We start from the raw sequence: 17,462 nt of genomic DNA, 5'->3' as shown, positions 1-17,462 counted from the left end.
CCCTGGCCGTGCGGAGAAGGTCCTGATTGGGGTCGCGATGCGCACGGCTGTGATTCGTGATGCCGTGCGTGCTTCCCAGGAGGAGCACGCACGTCATCACGAAGTGCACCGTGCCGACGTGGCCCAATTGGGATCGGCCATGTTCGGGGGTTTCCTGCATGTGTTGGCCAATGTGGCGGCCCTCTCCTCCTCTGTGCAGGCTATCCACCAGTCGTTCTCCTTGCCGTCTTCCAGCCCAGATGCCACCAGGGCCCCCTGTGGACCTGCCCCGACCAATGGAGCCAGCTCGGTGGGGATCCCATCCCTGCCACAGTTGGGAGTCGGAGGTCCAGCAGGGGTGGACAACACAGCAACTGGACCCCAGCAGGTGGAAGATGTGACAGCATCATCAGGCAGGGCACGTGCACAACGGCGTCGGTGGTTTCCATCAGCCTGGATGCCGTCGTGCTGGCAGAGGCAGTGGCGTCGGAGGCAGCAGCGGGCTCGACGTGGGAGGCATCATGGCTCGGGGCCATCAAGATCAGAGGGGCAGGCATCGGCCGGAGGGCAGGGCAACCCTGGGATGGTGGTGTCTTCCGTGTGGGAGCAGTTGGTCCAGCGGATAGGTGCGGAGCGGCAGCGGGCGGAAGAGGAGCGGCTCGCCATGGTCAGGGCGGAGTTCTCCATGCGTCGGGCGTTGAGGCGGGCTGAGTGCCTCGAGGAAGCTCGCAGGGAGTTTGAGCTGAACATGGGGTTATCCCTGCGAGACCTCGGGGCCAGGACAGAGTGCCGCCTCCAGGACATCGACATGGAGTTCGATGATGCCCTGGCCAGCAACATCAACAAGTGAGCCGCAGGACTTGCCCGCTGCCTTTGTATATAGTTATATAGTTAGTTAGTGTTAGGTTTCCTTTATTTGTTTTTATTATTTTGGACCGCTCGGACAATGGCCACTTTTTTGTATATATTTTTTTCATTAGGTAGTAGTAGGTTTCCTTTATGGTGTTGGGCTCATGGACCCTGGTACATTCCTGTATTTAGTTTGTTTTTTGAAGGAACATTTTCTTTTTTTCATTATTGTGTTCACCATGTGGAAATGGTTTTTCATTCTTTTGCTTCTACTTGATATTGCTTTGGTCAACATTTGTTTTTGTATTCCTTTTTCGTTTTTTGATTTTTACTTTTGTTCTCCAACATGGACCATTTATTTTGTTATCCACATAGTTGTATGTTTGATTTGTTTACTTATTTTTAATCTTTAATACATTTTATATTTTTACTTCCACTTGTGTTATTTTGTCTTTGGTTTCATACATGTCATGATATGGGTTTTGACATTCACTTGCAGCCATTGTGTATGTGTGTGTGACGGACATGTGTTCATTTACATACTTGCCATTGGGGTTGTGTCATGTAATTGCATTCACTATGTGGGTGGATGCAATCCTTGCCTGGGTGTTTGTGCTGGGTATGCTGCCCATTACTGCCATGATTGTGTATCGTCAGGACCTGGGGGCAGGGGGACATGGGTGGGGGCCTGGTGGAGGCTGCCCCTGGTGACTGGGGTGTGGGGGTGGTGGGAGACATGAGTGGGGGCCTGGTGGAGGGTGCCCCTGGTGGCTGGGGTGTGGGGGTGGTGGGAGACATGGGTGGGGGCCTGGTGGAGGCTGCCCCTGGTGGCTGGGGGGGTGGGGGTGGTGGTAGACATGAGTGGGGGCCTGGTGGAGGGTGCCCCTGCACTGCTGGGGTGTGGGGGTGGTGGGAGACATGAGTGGGGGCCTGGTGGAGGGTGCCCCTGCACTGCGGGGGTGTGGGGGTGGTGTGAGACATGAGTTGGGGCCTGGTGGAGGGTGCCCCTGGTGGTTGGGGTGTGGGGGTGGTGGGAGACATGGGTGGGGGCCTGGTGGAGGCTGCCCCTGGTGGCTGGGGGGGGTGGGGGTGGTGGTAGACATGAGTGGGGGCCTGGTGGAGGGTGCCCCTGCACTGCTGGGGTGTGGGGTTGGTGGGAGACATGAGTGGGCGCCTGGTGGAGGGTGCCCCTGCACTGCTGGGGTGTGGGGGTGGTGTGAGACATGAGTGGGGGCCTGGTGGAGGGTGCCCCTGGTGGCTGGGGTGTGGGGGTGGTGGGAGACATGGGTGGGGGCCTGGTGGAGGGTGCCCCTGGTGGCTGGGGGGGGTGGGGGTGGTGGTAGACATGAGTGGGGCCTGGTGGAGGGTGCCCCTGCACTGCTGGGGTGTGGGGGTGGTGGGAGACATGAGTGGGGGCCTGGTGGAGGGTGCCCCTGCACTGCTGGGGTGTGGGGGTGGTGGGAGACATGAGTGGGGGCCTGGTGGAGGGTGCCCCTGCACTGCTGGGGTGTGGGGGTGGTGTGAGACATGAGTGGGGGCCTGGTGGAGGGTGCCCCTGGTGGCTGGGGTGTGGGGGTGGCGGGAGACATGGGTGGGGGCCTGGTGGAGGCTGCCCCTGGTGGCTGGGGGGGTGGGGGTGGTGGTAGACATGAGTGGGGGCCTGGTGGAGGGTGCCCCTGCACTGCTGGGGTGTGGGGGTGGTGGGAGGCATGAGTGGGGGCCTGGTGGAGGGTGCCCCTGCACTGTTGGGGTGTGGGGGTGGTGTGAGACATGAGTGGGGGCCTGGTGGAGGGTGCCCCTGGTGGCTGGGGTGTGGGGGTGGTGGGAGACATGGGTGGGGGCCTGGTGGAGGCTGCCCCTGGTGGCTGGGGGGGTGGGGGTGGTGGTAGACATGAGTGGGGGCCTGGTGGAGGGTGGCCCTGCACTGCTGGGGTGTGGGGGTGGTGGGAGACATGAGTGGGGGCCTGGTGGAGGGTGCCCCTGCACTGCTGGGGTGTGGGGGTGGTGTGAGACATGAGTGGGGGCCTGGTGGAGGGTGCCCCTGGTGGCTGGGGTGTGGGGGTGGTGGGAGACATGGGTGGGGGCCTGGTGGAGGGTGCCCCTGGTGGCTGGGGGGGTGGGGATGGTGGTAGACATGAGTGGGGGCCTGGTGGAGGGTGCCCCTGCACTGCTGGGGTGTGGGGGTGGTGGGAGACATGAGTGGGGGCCTGGTGGAGGGTGCCCCTGCACTGCTGGGGTGTGGGGGTGGTGGGAGACATGAGTGGGGGCCTGGTGGAGGGTGACCCTGGTGGCTGGGGGGTGGGGGTGGTGGGAGACATGGGTGGGGGCTTGGTGGAGGGTGACCCTGGTGGCTGGGGGGTGGGGGTGGTGGGTGACATGAGTGGGGGCCTGGTGGAGGGTGACCCTGGTGGCTGGGGGGTGGGGGTGGTGGGAGACATGAGTTGGACATGGCTGGGGGCCTGCTGGCAGCTGCCCCACAGTGCTGGGGGGTGGGGGTGGTGGGGGACATGAGTTGGACATGGGTGGGGGCCTGCTGGCAGGTGCCCCACAGTGCTGGGGGGTGGGGGTGCAAGGGGACATGAGTTGGTGTTCATTAGTTCAAGGAGACATGTGCCTTTGCTGGGGGGCATGCCCATGTTGGGTGGGCTGCCTGCGGGACATGAACAGGGATGCAGGGTAGTCCCCTGTGGTGTGGGCTGCCTGCAGGGGCCGTGGAGGGTGTACAGGGTACACCTGGGAGGAACAACACTGTCAAATCACATGTGGGACTCCCCGGCACCCCTGAAATACACGTACCGTGCAGAAATCGCGTGTAAAACTTCCCACGCACCCCTGAAATACACGCGCCCAGGCTATTCGCGTGTGGAACTTCCCGCGCACCCCTGAAATACACGCGCCCAGGCTATTCGCATGTAAAACTTCCCGCGCACACCTGTAATACACGCGCCCAGGCTATTCGCGTGTGGAACTTCCTGCGCACCCCTGAAATACACGCGTCCTGGCTATTCGCGTGTGGAACTTCCCGCGCACCCCTGAAATACACGCCCCCAGGCTATTCGCGTGTGGAACTTCCCGCGCACCCCTGAAATACACGTGCCCAGGCTATTCGCGTGTGGAACTCCCCGCGCACCCCTGAAATACATGCGTCCAGGCTATTCGCGTGTGGAACTTCCCGCGCACCCCTGAAATACACGCACCCAGGCTATTCGCGTGTGGAACTCCCCGCGCACCCCTGAAATACACGCGCTCCCAGGCTATTCGTGTGTGGAACTTCCTGCGCACCCCTGAAATACACGCGCACAGGCTATTCGCGTGTGGAACTTCCCGCGCACCCCTGAAATACACGCGCCCAGGCTATTCGCGTGTGGAACTTCCCGCGCACCCCTGAAATACACGCACCCAGGCTATTCGCGTGTGGAACTCCCCGCGCACCCCTGAAATACACACGCCCAGGCTGTTCGCGTGTGGAACTTCCCGCGCACCCCTGAAATACACGCGCCCAGGCTATTCGCGTGTGGAACTTCCCGCGCACCCCTCAAATACACGCGCCCAGGCTATTCGCGTGTGGAACTTCCCGCGCACCCCTCAAATACACGCGCCCAGGCTATTCGCGTGTGGAACTTCCCGCGCACCCCTGGAATACACGTAGCCCGCTCCCCCAGGCCCGATCGCGTGAGGAACTTCACGCGAACCCCTGTAATACACATAGCCCGCTCCCCCAGGCCCGAGCGCGTGAGGAACTTCACGCGAACCCCTGTAATACATGTAGCCCGCTCCCCCAGGCCCGATCGCGTGTGAAACTTCACGCGAACCCCTGAAATACACGTAGCACGCTCCCCCAGGCCCGATCGCGTGAGGAACTTCACGCGAACCCCTGTAATACACGTAGCCCGCTCCCCCAGGCCCGATCGCGTGTGAAACTTCACGCGAACCCCTGAAATACACGTAGCACGCTCCCCCAGGCCCGATCGCGTGAGAAACTTCACGCGAACCCCTGAAATACACGTAGCCCGCTCCCCCAGGCCTGATCGCGTGAATAACTTCACGCGAACCCCTGTGATGCACGTACCCTGCAAATCGCGTGTGAGACTTCCCGTGCACCCCGGTATACACGCACACGTATTTTTTGTCAGCGGGTGTCCATGTTTGTGGGTACCCCTTTGCACGTCATTTTTCCTGGAGGGCCACAGTATGGGACATTCATCATGGCAGTATATAGGTGCTATTTGTTGGCGCACCTTTTGGCGCACATTTCTTACAGCCGCAGAGACGCTACCGCCTGCTTTCTTGTGGCGGTCGTGTTTGTGCCTGTGCGCTGGTTTGAGCGTGCGCTTTTTTCACCTATTCTATTCCATGAATACGTGTTGTAGGCAAGCGTGTGGGCGTTCCGCGCACTTGCGCCCTGTACTTCCCCCGTGACGCCCACGTTTTGGCAAGTTGTTCCCCATTCCGAGTGTTAAGCCCGTGTTCCGCCTACTTTTGTTGCGTGCGCCGCGCTATGTGCGAATTTCGCTGTGGCCTGTGCGATTTTCGCTGTGACCTGGCGCACGCTGTTAGATGGCCTGTGCGCCAACGTGCGCCGTGCACTTTTTTATCGCACATCCGCTGGTTTTCTCGCGCACGGCCTTCCATGAATCGACGTGCGCTGCTTTTCGTGCGATTTTCGCACTTGCACTGCGATTTTCGCTATTCCACGGCGATTCGCACGTTTTTGCCCACTTGCTCCGCGCTAATTATTCCATGAATCGGCCTGACAGTCTTCATGAATACAAAGAAACACAATAAGGAAATCAGTTCCCCCCCCCCCAGCAAGCTTAGAGGAAACAGGTAGAAGTTTGAAACACAGGCCCAAAATGCTTTTAAATGTGATGGCAATGGATGGGAAAATGTGCTAACTGATTTTAATTCCCTCTAGAGATTCAGGGTGAGTGAGATATGCTTGTTGGTATTAATTCAGGCTCACTTTAGCAATGCTCTATGAGTTATTACCAGGTTGCAAACAGACTTTTAAGAAAGGAAAGTATGGAGCTGCTATTTTGACAAGTGGAGAAATTGAGCCAAAACCGCAAATCACGGTAAATTTCACGAGTGCGTAAATCGCGATTGCAGAAAAAGTATAGGGATTATGAAGTTGGTTCTAGGTTTGTTGGAAAGCCTAGAATCACAGCTTTTTTTCGTTCCTAGCCCAAACGGTTCCAGAGATACGGACGATTGAATAAAGGTAGATTTTCAGATTTAAAGTAAAACTCAAAATGACAGGTGACAGCTTGCAGCTGCAGAATTTACAGGTGACATTTTTGCAGCTTTACAAATGACAGCTGACATGATTTCTAGGAGGCTGTTCTAATTAGGTTAAAAAAATTTTGGATTAGATTATTTTAACTAAGAGATTGGGCTCTGCACAGTTCTGGCGGAAACTCACTCCTAATTTTGAAATAAATGGGCCTCGTCACGGATCTGGTCAACACGTCCAGTGGCGGTTCTGTCTGCTCGGTGGGTCAATCAGGCACCGGTTCTGCTCACAGCGATCCCGATCTCTGGTTCTGCTCACAGCGGTCTGGGTCAGCTCTGCTCTGCTGGTCTAGCCTCTCTGGATACAGCGGCCTCTGGTTCTGGATACTGCTCTGCTTTCCAGTCCGGATCAAGTGGATTTTGGATGTAACACTGCTTTCTGGGTACTGGCAAAAGTTCTTGGCAAAAGAATTCAGACAGCTAGCCCAGCTGTGGAATAGTTTGCAAATGATTTTAAGGAGGCCTGGGCCTGCTGAGAAGAGTTCTCAGTTTGTGGGTTTAGGCCCTTGCTTTAAGTTCTGAAGTAAATTTCTGGTCTCTGAAGATTGATGGATGTGAAGTCTGGAGTCTACTGGCAGAGCGACCCACAGAAAATGGAATTGAATGTCTCTACCTGTCCCAGCAGTCTCTTTTTATGTGTTTTGGAAAGTGGGTGTGTGCGTGGCATAACTGAGCCTGCCCCTCTCTACTTGTCATTGGCCCAATTCTCCCCTCTCCCATGATTGGGGGAAGGAAATGGATTGTCATCATGATGAGGTCAGATTATGGGTCAGAGGATCCTCCCCTGGTCAATTTGCCCACAAATCTATATTTGATTCAAATACATATTTCCCAGATACACCATTTGTTGAAATTACAGGTACATATTATATATTCCTTATGGTCCATGCTTGTCCGCCTCTGATCTTTCTGGGGGCTTGCATTCAAAAATGACAACATTTTGCGCTTTTTGACTGGTTTACCAAATCGGACATTTACCAAAAATTACACACATGTGCGCAAGGAGTATGGCCATTAATTGATGAAGTGTCAGATTTTTAACATGCAGACATTTGGAGTAAGACCCTATTTTCCGCTAGCAACCCCGCAGCATACACCACACGGTCCTAACACCTCTTAAAACGTGCACAGAAAAATCACAAGAATAATGATATTACTTATATAATCCTGACAACTCTGCACTATGAGTTATCTATCTTTTTAAAACTATGCTCTGGCCCAGATGGGTGTGGTTTAGGTTCCAAAGCACATGGGGGAAGCTTCTGCTTGTCCCCGCCTCCAGCTCGGGTGGCTCCCAGAGGCACTTCTCTTCCCACTTCTCCCAAGAGGAAGCCACTTTACGGCCCCCCCAATATAACATTTGCCTGAGTCCAGGACAAGGCTTTGTTCAACCTCCTGCGGTGCCCCTCCCCTAATCTAATCAGAGAGGTGTCAACTCCTTTTGGTGCGGAAGCAGGATGCAGCTAGGCCTCGGAAGAGTGGCTGAGCAGGTTTCTCCTGTCGGGGGTAGTTGTCAGGCAGAATTCAGCTAAATGTCACTTTAGTTCCCAGTTTAAATCAAACTTACAATTTTTACCTATACATTAAATAATTATTTCCTTCAAGTCATTTCAGAATATAGTTTTACATTGTATCCACCTCTTAGCAAGTCTTTCCTTGGTCTGGTTTGGGTTCCTCTGTTCAGTTTTACACAAAGGTCTGGTGGTTTTAAAACGCCGGCTTTCTGATAGTGGTGAGTACCGGTATTGCAACCATTTTTGGGATTAAGAAAATTAATTCCCCACAGTTCTGAGTTGCTTTTTGGCAATTAGCATTGCCATTCCCAATGGGTTCAGGCTACTGTGTGTGTAGCCCAATGGTGGTTTTAGGCTGTGCCCTCCTGTGCTCACAACATAGGCAAAAATGGGTGGCAGCCTACTCTTCATGTTTTCCCTGTGTACTCTCTGGGGAGTTCTGGCCATCATGATGTTTTCCATGCCAGTACTGCACAGTTTTATGGTAGGGCTTGGATGCATGGGTAAAAACATCCCACAGTAGGTGCAAGCAGAATTGTTTTTTCTAATGTGTCTATGAGGATTTTCACACACTTTGGGACCTCCCCTTTACCCTTACCCCTCATGCAACCACCAAACTTTGCAATTTCATTCTAAGGGTGCCATATACTTTTTTTGCAAAGTTTGTTGAGGATTCGTCTGGGGTGGGGTAGGGAGTTATAAACCACCCAACATGTGTTCTTTCTATTTGTTTTATATGTATGTATTCATTTATTTGTGTTAACTCATCACACAGTACAAATAGAGCATAGTCCACAGTAAAATAACAAAGCTCAGACATAATATAATAATCCAACTTGGAAACAGCAATTACTGATAGAAGGTGAGATGCATTAGCTTTGGATTCTGAAAGAGTTCTAGCGAAACAAATAAGACTTGCCTTTATATATAGTGGGGGAGGGAACATATAGAATATAGATTACAAATGAGAAGATATGGCTATGGGTGGGATCAGGGGTAGGGAGAGAAGGCAGGGACCTTCCTGGTGTGGTCAGGAATTTTCTTTCAATTTGTAGACTTATATCCCTTGTGTAGCAGGTTTGCCATCAAAAAATGGGTTCCCACATTTTAAGCTAGTAATCTGATGGGCCACTTTTCATAGTATAATTGCTTCTAAAAATTGGTTTAGTTTTATCAGACTAAAGGGACACCTACTGGAGATTGTTTTCAGTATTATGCAGCTTTTGAAGATGGTGGAAGTTACTGCTGGAAAAGAGCTTAGGAAATTGAGCTAGCCTTCCTCCCCAGTATGATTAATACTTTTACTTTATTTATTTATTTATTTTATTTGTTACACGCCCAGACCCTCAGGTATCACGGCGTGGTTACAAGACAGCTTAGGAATTAGTCATACATTGTTACAGAGTACAAATTTGAACACAGCTGGCGAGCTAGTACAACAAGATAGTCCATATTTACAGTTTACAGTTTTCACTGGTATATTGCATTTACGGTGGCATGTGCCTTGGTGCTAATATTCGTTAAATAGCCAGGTTTTTAGCAATTTCTTGTACCCAGGGAAGGATGATTCTTTTTTTATATTAATGGGAGGGTGTTCCAGTGTTTAGGGTCTAGAACAGGGAAACTGCTGCCCCCCGCTCTGGTAGTTTTGTAGTGAGAGGGTGCCAATAGGAGGTTGTCATTGGATCTTAGTGATCTAGTGTATTCTTGTAAGTGTAGGGTGTTGTTAAGGTAAATTGGGCCTTTTTTGGCCAGACATTTGTGTGCAATGCATGATGTTTTAAAGATAATTCTTGCTTTGACGGGGAGCCAGTGAGCGTCCTTCCTTGTCTTGGAAATGTGGTCCGATTTTTTTAATCCTAAGGCTGCTCTTAGAACTTTGTTTTGCAGAAGTTGCATTTTGGAAAGGTTGGTATTGGATGTGCCTAGTAGTAATATATTGCAGTAATCCAATTTCGATAATACTAGGGCTCTGGCTAAGGTGAGGCAGTTTGCTGGGGTCAGGAATTGTCGGCAGAGAGCTATGAGTTAAGAGGTGTAGGCTTTCGATGAAGCAAGCGCGTTAATATGTTTAGTCATAGTAAGGCTGGCGTCGAGGTAGACTACTAATGTTTTCACTTGCTTCAGCACTGGAATAGTGGTGCCATCGATAGTAATAGCTGAGTAGACTGGGTGGAGAGACGCTATTTTGGCTGGGGATCCTACGATGAGGACTTCTGTCTTGTCATCATTGAGACAGAGGCTGTTTAGTGCCATCCAGTTTTGGATGATGAAGTATATTTTGTTTATGGTTGCAGTATCCTGGTCATAGTTACCTGTGAGTGGTATGAGGGTCTGGGTGTCATCCGCAAAATTGGTGTAGATGACACCCATATCGTCAAAAGCTGAGAAGAGGAGTTTGGTGTAAGCGTTGTACAAAGTGGGGGAGAGACAGGATCCTTGGGGCACTCCTATGGGAACTGGGATAGGGTTGGCCGCTTCTTTGCCTATAGACACTCTGGAGGTGCGATCAGTTAAGAAGGATTTCACCCATGCAAAAGCTTCACTGGAGAAATTGAAATCCCGAGCGAGAGAGGTGCATAGTTTGTCATGGTCCACCAGATCAAATGCTGCAGAGAGGTCTAACAGCAGGAGTATGCAGAGTTTCCCAGAATCTCTAATGGCATCCATCTGGATTTTAAGGTCCAGAAGTGCTGTTTCTGTACTATGGTTCGGCCTAAAGCCTGATTGTCTGGTGCCGAGGAGCTGATGCGATTCCAGGTGAGTTTGGATTTGGTTGTACGCTAGTTTGTCAATGATTTTGAGTTAGAATGGCACCCTGGTTATGGGGCGATAATTATTCGGAATGGTGGGATCTAGATTTGTTTTTTTTAGAAGCAGGGTAACCCAGGCTTCTTTGATGCAGCCTGGCACTGTATTGGTGTTGAAGTAGGAGTTGACAAAATTGGTGATGGTGGGGGTCAGGGTGGAAGCACATGCTTTGACTAGTTTGGCTGGGACAGTGTGTCCTTTGCAATTAGAGGCTTTTAATTTGAAGATGGTGTCAAGTACAAGTTCTTGGGTGCGGGTGTGAAGTGGAATATGGGATTGGGGTTATCGCTGGTGTTAGCGAGGGGGTTGGGGGTGGGGGTATTTTTATCTGCTAGAAGTTATCTTTTAGTAGTTATTTTGTTCTGGAGTACAGCAATTTTGGAGGCAAGTGTGTCTTGTATGGTAGTACACCATTCTTTATTGGCGTTGGTGGGCATTTCGGCTGGTAGGGGGTTTTCTAGTTCTCTAAGTATAGAGAAGAGTTCTTTAGAGTCTAATGCTGCATTGCTGATGCGGGCGGTGTAGGAATTAGCTTTGTGGGCGAAGATGGTTGTTTTCTAGGTTTTTTTGGCATCCTTGAAAGCTTTGGCCGAGCCAGGGGTGGGGTGTGTTCAAGAGAGTGTTTCCTCCTTCTTAGGGCGACTAGTTCTTCATTAAACCAGAAGTTGTTTTTTTTATTGACGCAATGCATTTTAGTTGTGATGGGAGCTACTACATCGATGGCAATGGAAAGGCATTTGTGGTAATAATCGTCAATGGCAGTGGGATCGTTGCTGTAGATTGAGTGAGTTACTAATATTTTTACTTTCACTTCCATACATTCACTCATCAAACATCAATAAACGTATGGTTTGTATGCTGATGCAACACATACCTTCACTGATTTACTTGTGGTAACACTCATTCACACTTCTTAAAATGTTTGATTAAAATGTGCCCTGATTAATACTCTGAAATGTGAGGAAATCAAGATGTTAGCATTACAGTGCATGCAGGAACATTCACGAAGAGCCTGTGGAGGCAACCTTTCATGGTAGAGCTAATATGGGAAACAGTGTGCTACAAGCGGCATGTGTGCACGTGTATTGTCCAGTTGTATTTCCACTAAATGCAATGAGGAATGTGACATTACTTTTAATGGTTTCACACACTCCTTTGTAATCACTGAGAGGACAGCTGAGGCACAAGTATTTGAAAGAAGAGTGCTTCAAGATTTGAAGATACTAGAGATTCAAAGTAAAAATAAACTGTTTTTTCATAACACCAGTAATCGGGAGAAACTAGCCACCAAGGGCCTACTGGAGAACAAAGCGGTTCTTATTCACAAGGCCGACAAGGGCGGAGTGATAGTTATTCAAAACCATGAGGCATAGATTCTAGAATGTAACAGGCAACTTCTTGATCTGCAGTCCTACACACCGCTACCAGCTGACCCCACTCTTGAAATACAACTGCGTATCTATGCTAAGGTTACCAAAGCAAAAGACCGCGGGTGGGTCTCAGTTAAGGAAGCAGACTTTCTTTGTGCTACTAAACCCCAAATCCCACAGCTCTACACCCTTCCTAAGATACATAAAAGTACAGTACAACCTCCAGGAAGACCAATGTATCGGGTGTGAACTCTATCCTGGAACCCCTCTCTAGGTTCACAGACTTTTTTCTCCAACCACTGGTACGAAAAATTAAATCCTACTTAAAAGACACGATCCAAATGATTAATGAGGTGGAGGGTCTTGAGTTTGATCCAGGTTGTGAAATGTTAGTGGGTCTAGATGTGGTCGCCCTGTATACTGGCATACTGCAAAGGGCTTCCCTAGACATGCTAGAAGAGCGACTACTTCATGAATACAGGGTACAGCAATGGGGGCTGCACTAGCACCTAGTGTGGCTAATCTCTACATGGAGCAGTTTGAATAGAACAAAGTTCTACTCGAGTCTAATCCTTACCTACAGAATATCAGAACCAGGAAAAGGTATATTCATGACATTTTTGTCATTTGGCAAGGCAACCCACAAGAACTGAATAAGTTCTATAAGTGACTCACTTTGCGAGATCGCTGCTTGAAGTTTACATACACTTCGAACAGCCAGGGACTAAACTTCTTAGACATCACGATTTTGTCGAACTCTACGAGCAAGATGCTAAGTGTAAAACCTTTCCACAAGAAGACAGATAAAAACTCACTTCTACATTATGAGAGTTTTCACCCGAGGCATGTAAGAGATAACTTGCCGTTGGGCCCGTTTTTGAGTTTGAAAAGGAATAGCACGCTAACAACAGATTTCAAAGAAGAAGCAGATGGCTTAAGCAAAAGACTGCTCGCGAGCAGTTATCCCGAGAAACTGACACAAGTGGCCAAGAAACATGCTTTCAATAACAACAGGCAGGCCCTTTTGGATTACAAAACTCATTCCAAGACCAACGACGATGATAAATTGGTATTTGTTAACACGTTTAGCCACATCTCCAAGAAAATCAAAAAGATTATGCTCAAGAATTGGAACATCTTGGAACATTGCGACAAACCACTTGTTAAACCTATCATTGCATTCAAAAGAAGTCACAATTTGAAAGAATCGATTACACGGAATGATGTGAGCTTGAGACCTATCAAACAGAGTACCATTTCTGAAAAATGGGGTCTGCTTAAACTGATAGGTCATTCTGCGTGTGGACAATGTTTGTGCTGCAGTTCTACATCTAGAAGCACTGAATTGAATCTGGGCTTAAATACGATGTGGCAACAACAACAATTTAGTAATTGTAATTCCACCACGTTGGTCTTTGGAATCTGGTTCCCGTGCAACCGATTATATGTCGGTAAAACTGAACGCAAGGTGAACGTGCGAATGAGAGAACATAAGAGCTGCATTCACAATACAACACAGAACACCCCTTTGGTTGATCACTGGATCGAATACATACATAAAATCGAGGACCTACATTGGAGCGTCATTTGGAAAATGATCCCATCTGGTGATAGCAATCGAGGAAAGATAAAACCCTTACAGAAGGAACAACATCTTATATTCCTTACCAAAAGCTCAGAGACCGGAATCAATGATAGATTAGAGTGCAGGGTTTAATCATGCCTTTGGGTGAATTAAAATTAATAGAACTGCACGCCTAATTATATCTTTGCACACGGTTTTGAGTAGTTTATGCGAGAATATCGTACTACTTTAGTACCTAGTGTGGAGTATTGGCTCTGATTATTTGATCATCCACGGGCCCTCTCACATACACCACTTAGTGTATGAAAATACCGCCCAAATACAGTACTGACAGGTCTGTGGTTGGCACAAGTGTTTGGTCACACTTGTAAGAATTATAAATCTCTGGTTGCCTCTTCACTCTGTGTAAAAATGAAGGTGGAGTTCTTTCTTTGTGATTACCTAACGAAATCTAACCCAGCACACGTTACTGTTTAAATCTTTCTAGGCTGGTAATAGGTGAATACCTGTGCTATGTCTTCTTGTTATCTAGCTTCACCATTGCTGTGCGTGCTTCTCATGACGCTTTCGTTTACACATCATCAACGGACACTGTACCAAGCACTGTGGTCGAGTTGCTGGTTATAACGTTGGTGGAATGCTAAACCAATGTGTGCTGCAGAAATAAAATGCTCTCCCTGTGATACCAATGATGGAACAATATTAACGGATGACAAGTTGTTACCGTTTTGTTTTGACCAGCGTCTGAGTGTCAATTGTGCTATGCACTGTCCAATTCCAACTTTACTGCCTGCGTGCATGTGTTGTCTGCCTTTACATTCTCTACTAATACCGTGAGAGGCTGTGCGACAGATGTGCCTCTGTGGCGATTACACCAATGCTAAACAACCGCGAAGTAATGGGGGCATTCTTCCCTTCGCCTTCACTTGACACCTAACAAGTGGCTGCTTGTTAATTAACGTATGCTAATGCAGAAGATGGAGATTTCATCTCCGTACACGCCTTCTTGTCATCACTGCAGGCTCTTACTAACGTGAACACGTGTGCCGCACCAACACCTGCCCTTAATGCTATTAGCAGCCAAGGGTTGGCTGAGGGAGGTGCCTTGCTTTAGTACCTAAACCTCTACAAATAAGGAGACAAGAAGCGACCTGCTCTCCATCTGGGATACATCAGGAGTAGGTTGTTAGACACGTCTATTCAAGACTGATGGTAGAATCGTTCCTGATGGACGCACTTTTGATTTAAATTTGTGGTGAGCAAGGCTTCCCCGGTGAGTTAGTTGGAACTCATGTTCCCATGTTAATTTCATAAGGGGACTGAGTTTTTATGATACTGTGAGCCCGTGCTAGCTAGATTATCCTGACTGTGAATACCAAGAGGAGTAAAGCTAGCTTTGTGTCACTACGATTTTTGCAGCCGTTTCGGGTTGCGTGCTGGTGCACAGCCATCCTCTCCTATAAATGAATGCAAACAGAAACACGTCGGGGGGACTGACATCACGCTTACATGGTGCAACTTTAAAACTTTTGAGCTGCACTAGCGACTGTAGGTATGCACATAAAGCGTCCCCTGACAGCATGCATTGACAAGATCGTTGTGAAACACTCCGTGTTTTCGTTAAGGTAAACTAATGGACCATCCCATGCCCTTTTTAGTAATTGTGAACGCGGCTCTGACAATATTCCGGTGGGAGAGATCTCCAACTTGCCACACTGAGGTCGAACGAGGACCATTTGCCTTGCAACGTACTACAAGGTAATGATTAATGAGCGTTTGTGGTCAGGTAGAAATGAGAATGGCACTGGGTGATTTTGCAATGAAGGTGCTGATTACCCCCAACTCGAGCAACAGTGTATAATATGTATTATTCACAGGTGGGGTTTGAAATATGAAGAGGTATCTGCATAATTGCTTGTTCTCTGCCGAGAATATTGTACCGTGTGCAAAGAAACCTCTAGAATGTAATTCTTCTGGATTGCCCAGGTTGGGTGATGAGACCCCTGGTAAGAACATTGAGTTTTAATTTGCTGCTAGGGTGTTGTCTCTCACCCACGTAGGCATTACTATCATTTGAGTGCAGTGTGTACAATGGATGGGAGAGATCCCTTGCATGCTTTTGGTTTGTTTCCCTTGTTGATGGGCAATACGAGCAGCTCTATGGTGCTTTTTTAACATTGAGTTATCTTGCCGCTATGAAAGTCCTCCACCCCAAGCACTGTGTTTCCGTTTGAAGTGAACCCATTTCTAAGTCTCGACACCCCTGTGTTGTAACAATTTGGGGCGATTCTTTAGCCCCGTAGACTAAGTAATGCAAAAGTCTATTATGAGAGAGAGATTACTTACGGTCTCCCCACTTTTCATCTGTTCACAGGTGTTTGCTGTCCACCATCCGCTGGAGCAGAGTTGAAGTTGACTACCATAGCAGGAAATAGCTGCTGGGTCACTTGCTAGTGGGTAACCCCCACTGGACAATAATAGTGCGGAGTGTGATTCAATATGCCCTGAGAGTACCTAACTCTTCAACGTAAAATAACTGCTATTTGTAGCCTACATAGCCCTTCCCAAATATTCAAACATATGTGGTACTATTTGCTTTTAATATGACCACATGCCCCTGAAGAATTTCCCTTGATTATGTGTGTTTAGAATGAGTGAGGAATGAAACATATCGGTTTGAGTGTGAGTGAATTAGTGTGAGTTTGAGTGGTGAATTAAGTTAATCCTGACCTTTTGATTTTTTTGTTTTAATTCTGTTAGTGTAGGTTAAAAACACAGTTAATTTATGCATATTAATTCAGTTTCCCTGTCTGTTCTTTTAAACCTTAGTTGTTGGGTTTAATGACACTTTCTTCCCCTGTGTGCTCCCTTCTTTTTGTAGTTGTGCCCCTATGTGATTTCTTTTGCAGTACGTGCAATTTTTATCGTAGTGTGTTCCACATTTATAATAACTGTGGAATGTGTTTTGTTGTGTTTTAGTAATGAATTGTTATCATTGTCATTGTATTAATAAAATGAATGTGCTTATTTTTTGTTTTCTGCGTATCACTAAGTGCTAAGTTTGTTGTTTTAATTTCCAGCATACTTGGCCACCAGCCCTTCACACGTGTGAGTTTGTCCTCCTTTTAGGCTTCCTCTAGGGGAAGGTGGACTTCCCTCCTGTGACAACAACTGTTTACCAAACCCATTGTCTATTTTGTTTAGGTTTTCCTAAGGTAGGGGGTTAGTTTGTTCAAGCAGTATAGATCGATTTCCCCTTCACCTCCCTGTTGGTTGGAGTATTTCCACTAAATGAAATTAGGAAGGTGACATTACTTTGAATGATTTCACACACTCCCTTGTATTTGTCATGTGTTATATTACTGTATGATTCGCCTTTATGCCACCGAACATAACCCCTGTGCTAGCATGCCATAGGTATATTACAAATCACCAAATACAATGTATAAACATAAAAATAGGTCCCACTATGGATTATACATGCATGACAATTACATATGCCTCTTTAACGGCATGTAGCATTTTATTGCATTAGATGAATATTTTGGGATATATTTTTGATTATTTAATTTTGATTTTCTACATGCTTTAAATGTCTTTCATTTAACAGACAATCTCCCCAAGATGAACTTTATTTCAGATCACATCATATAGCCATAGTTTTACGTTAGTGAGGACATGCTATGATCGACCTTTTCACATTCTACCTTTTTATAAAAAAAAATCCATAAAGGTTCAACTAAGTATAAAATTAAATAAACACTTAGCAGGTGGGCTAATACATGTCCCGGAAAACGCTCGTTAAGTAACGTGTATTGCTCAAAGTAAAGTGGAAATGGTCTCCCCATTTCAAATTGTGCTCTGCACTCCCCAGACTTTGATTTCAGATTCCCGTGAACATTCAGTGATGACAGTGCCATCCATCCGGATATAGTATCAATTACCAAACCTTTTGAAGTAACAAACTCTATGGTAAGCTGTTCCCTGTATTTGCTAGAGTCACAAATCTAACCTTGCCTCCGAACACCCCTTCATCTTCACTCTCACCTCCCCCCCCCTAAA

At 48.1% G+C, this 17,462-nt stretch overlaps 1 long non-coding RNA gene across 3 annotated transcripts; it reads left to right on the top strand.

Moving 5' to 3' along the window:
- Positions 1–14,483: 14,483 nt before the first annotated feature.
- On the top strand, positions 14,484–16,427 carry LOC138526573 (uncharacterized). Of its 3 annotated transcripts, none has more exons than XR_011283625.1 (3): positions 14,484–14,952; positions 15,059–15,158; positions 15,278–15,401. It is a non-coding gene; the product is annotated as an uncharacterized lncRNA (long non-coding RNA). The 3 variants fall into 3 exon arrangements; XR_011283624.1 differs by lacking the exon at positions 15,278–15,401 and adding an exon at positions 15,775–16,427 and having other exon boundaries at positions 14,490–14,952; XR_011283626.1 differs by lacking the exon at positions 15,278–15,401 and adding an exon at positions 15,775–16,427 and having other exon boundaries at positions 14,494–14,673.
- Positions 16,428–17,462: the final 1,035 nt, after the last annotated feature.

This window comes from Ambystoma mexicanum, chromosome 7p (assembly GCF_040938575.1).
Source record: "Ambystoma mexicanum isolate Mex_15411 chromosome 7p, UKY_AmexF1_1, whole genome shotgun sequence".
Lineage (NCBI taxonomy): Eukaryota > Metazoa > Chordata > Amphibia > Caudata > Ambystomatidae > Ambystoma > Ambystoma mexicanum.
This window is presented reverse-complemented; position numbering and strand designations above follow the sequence as displayed.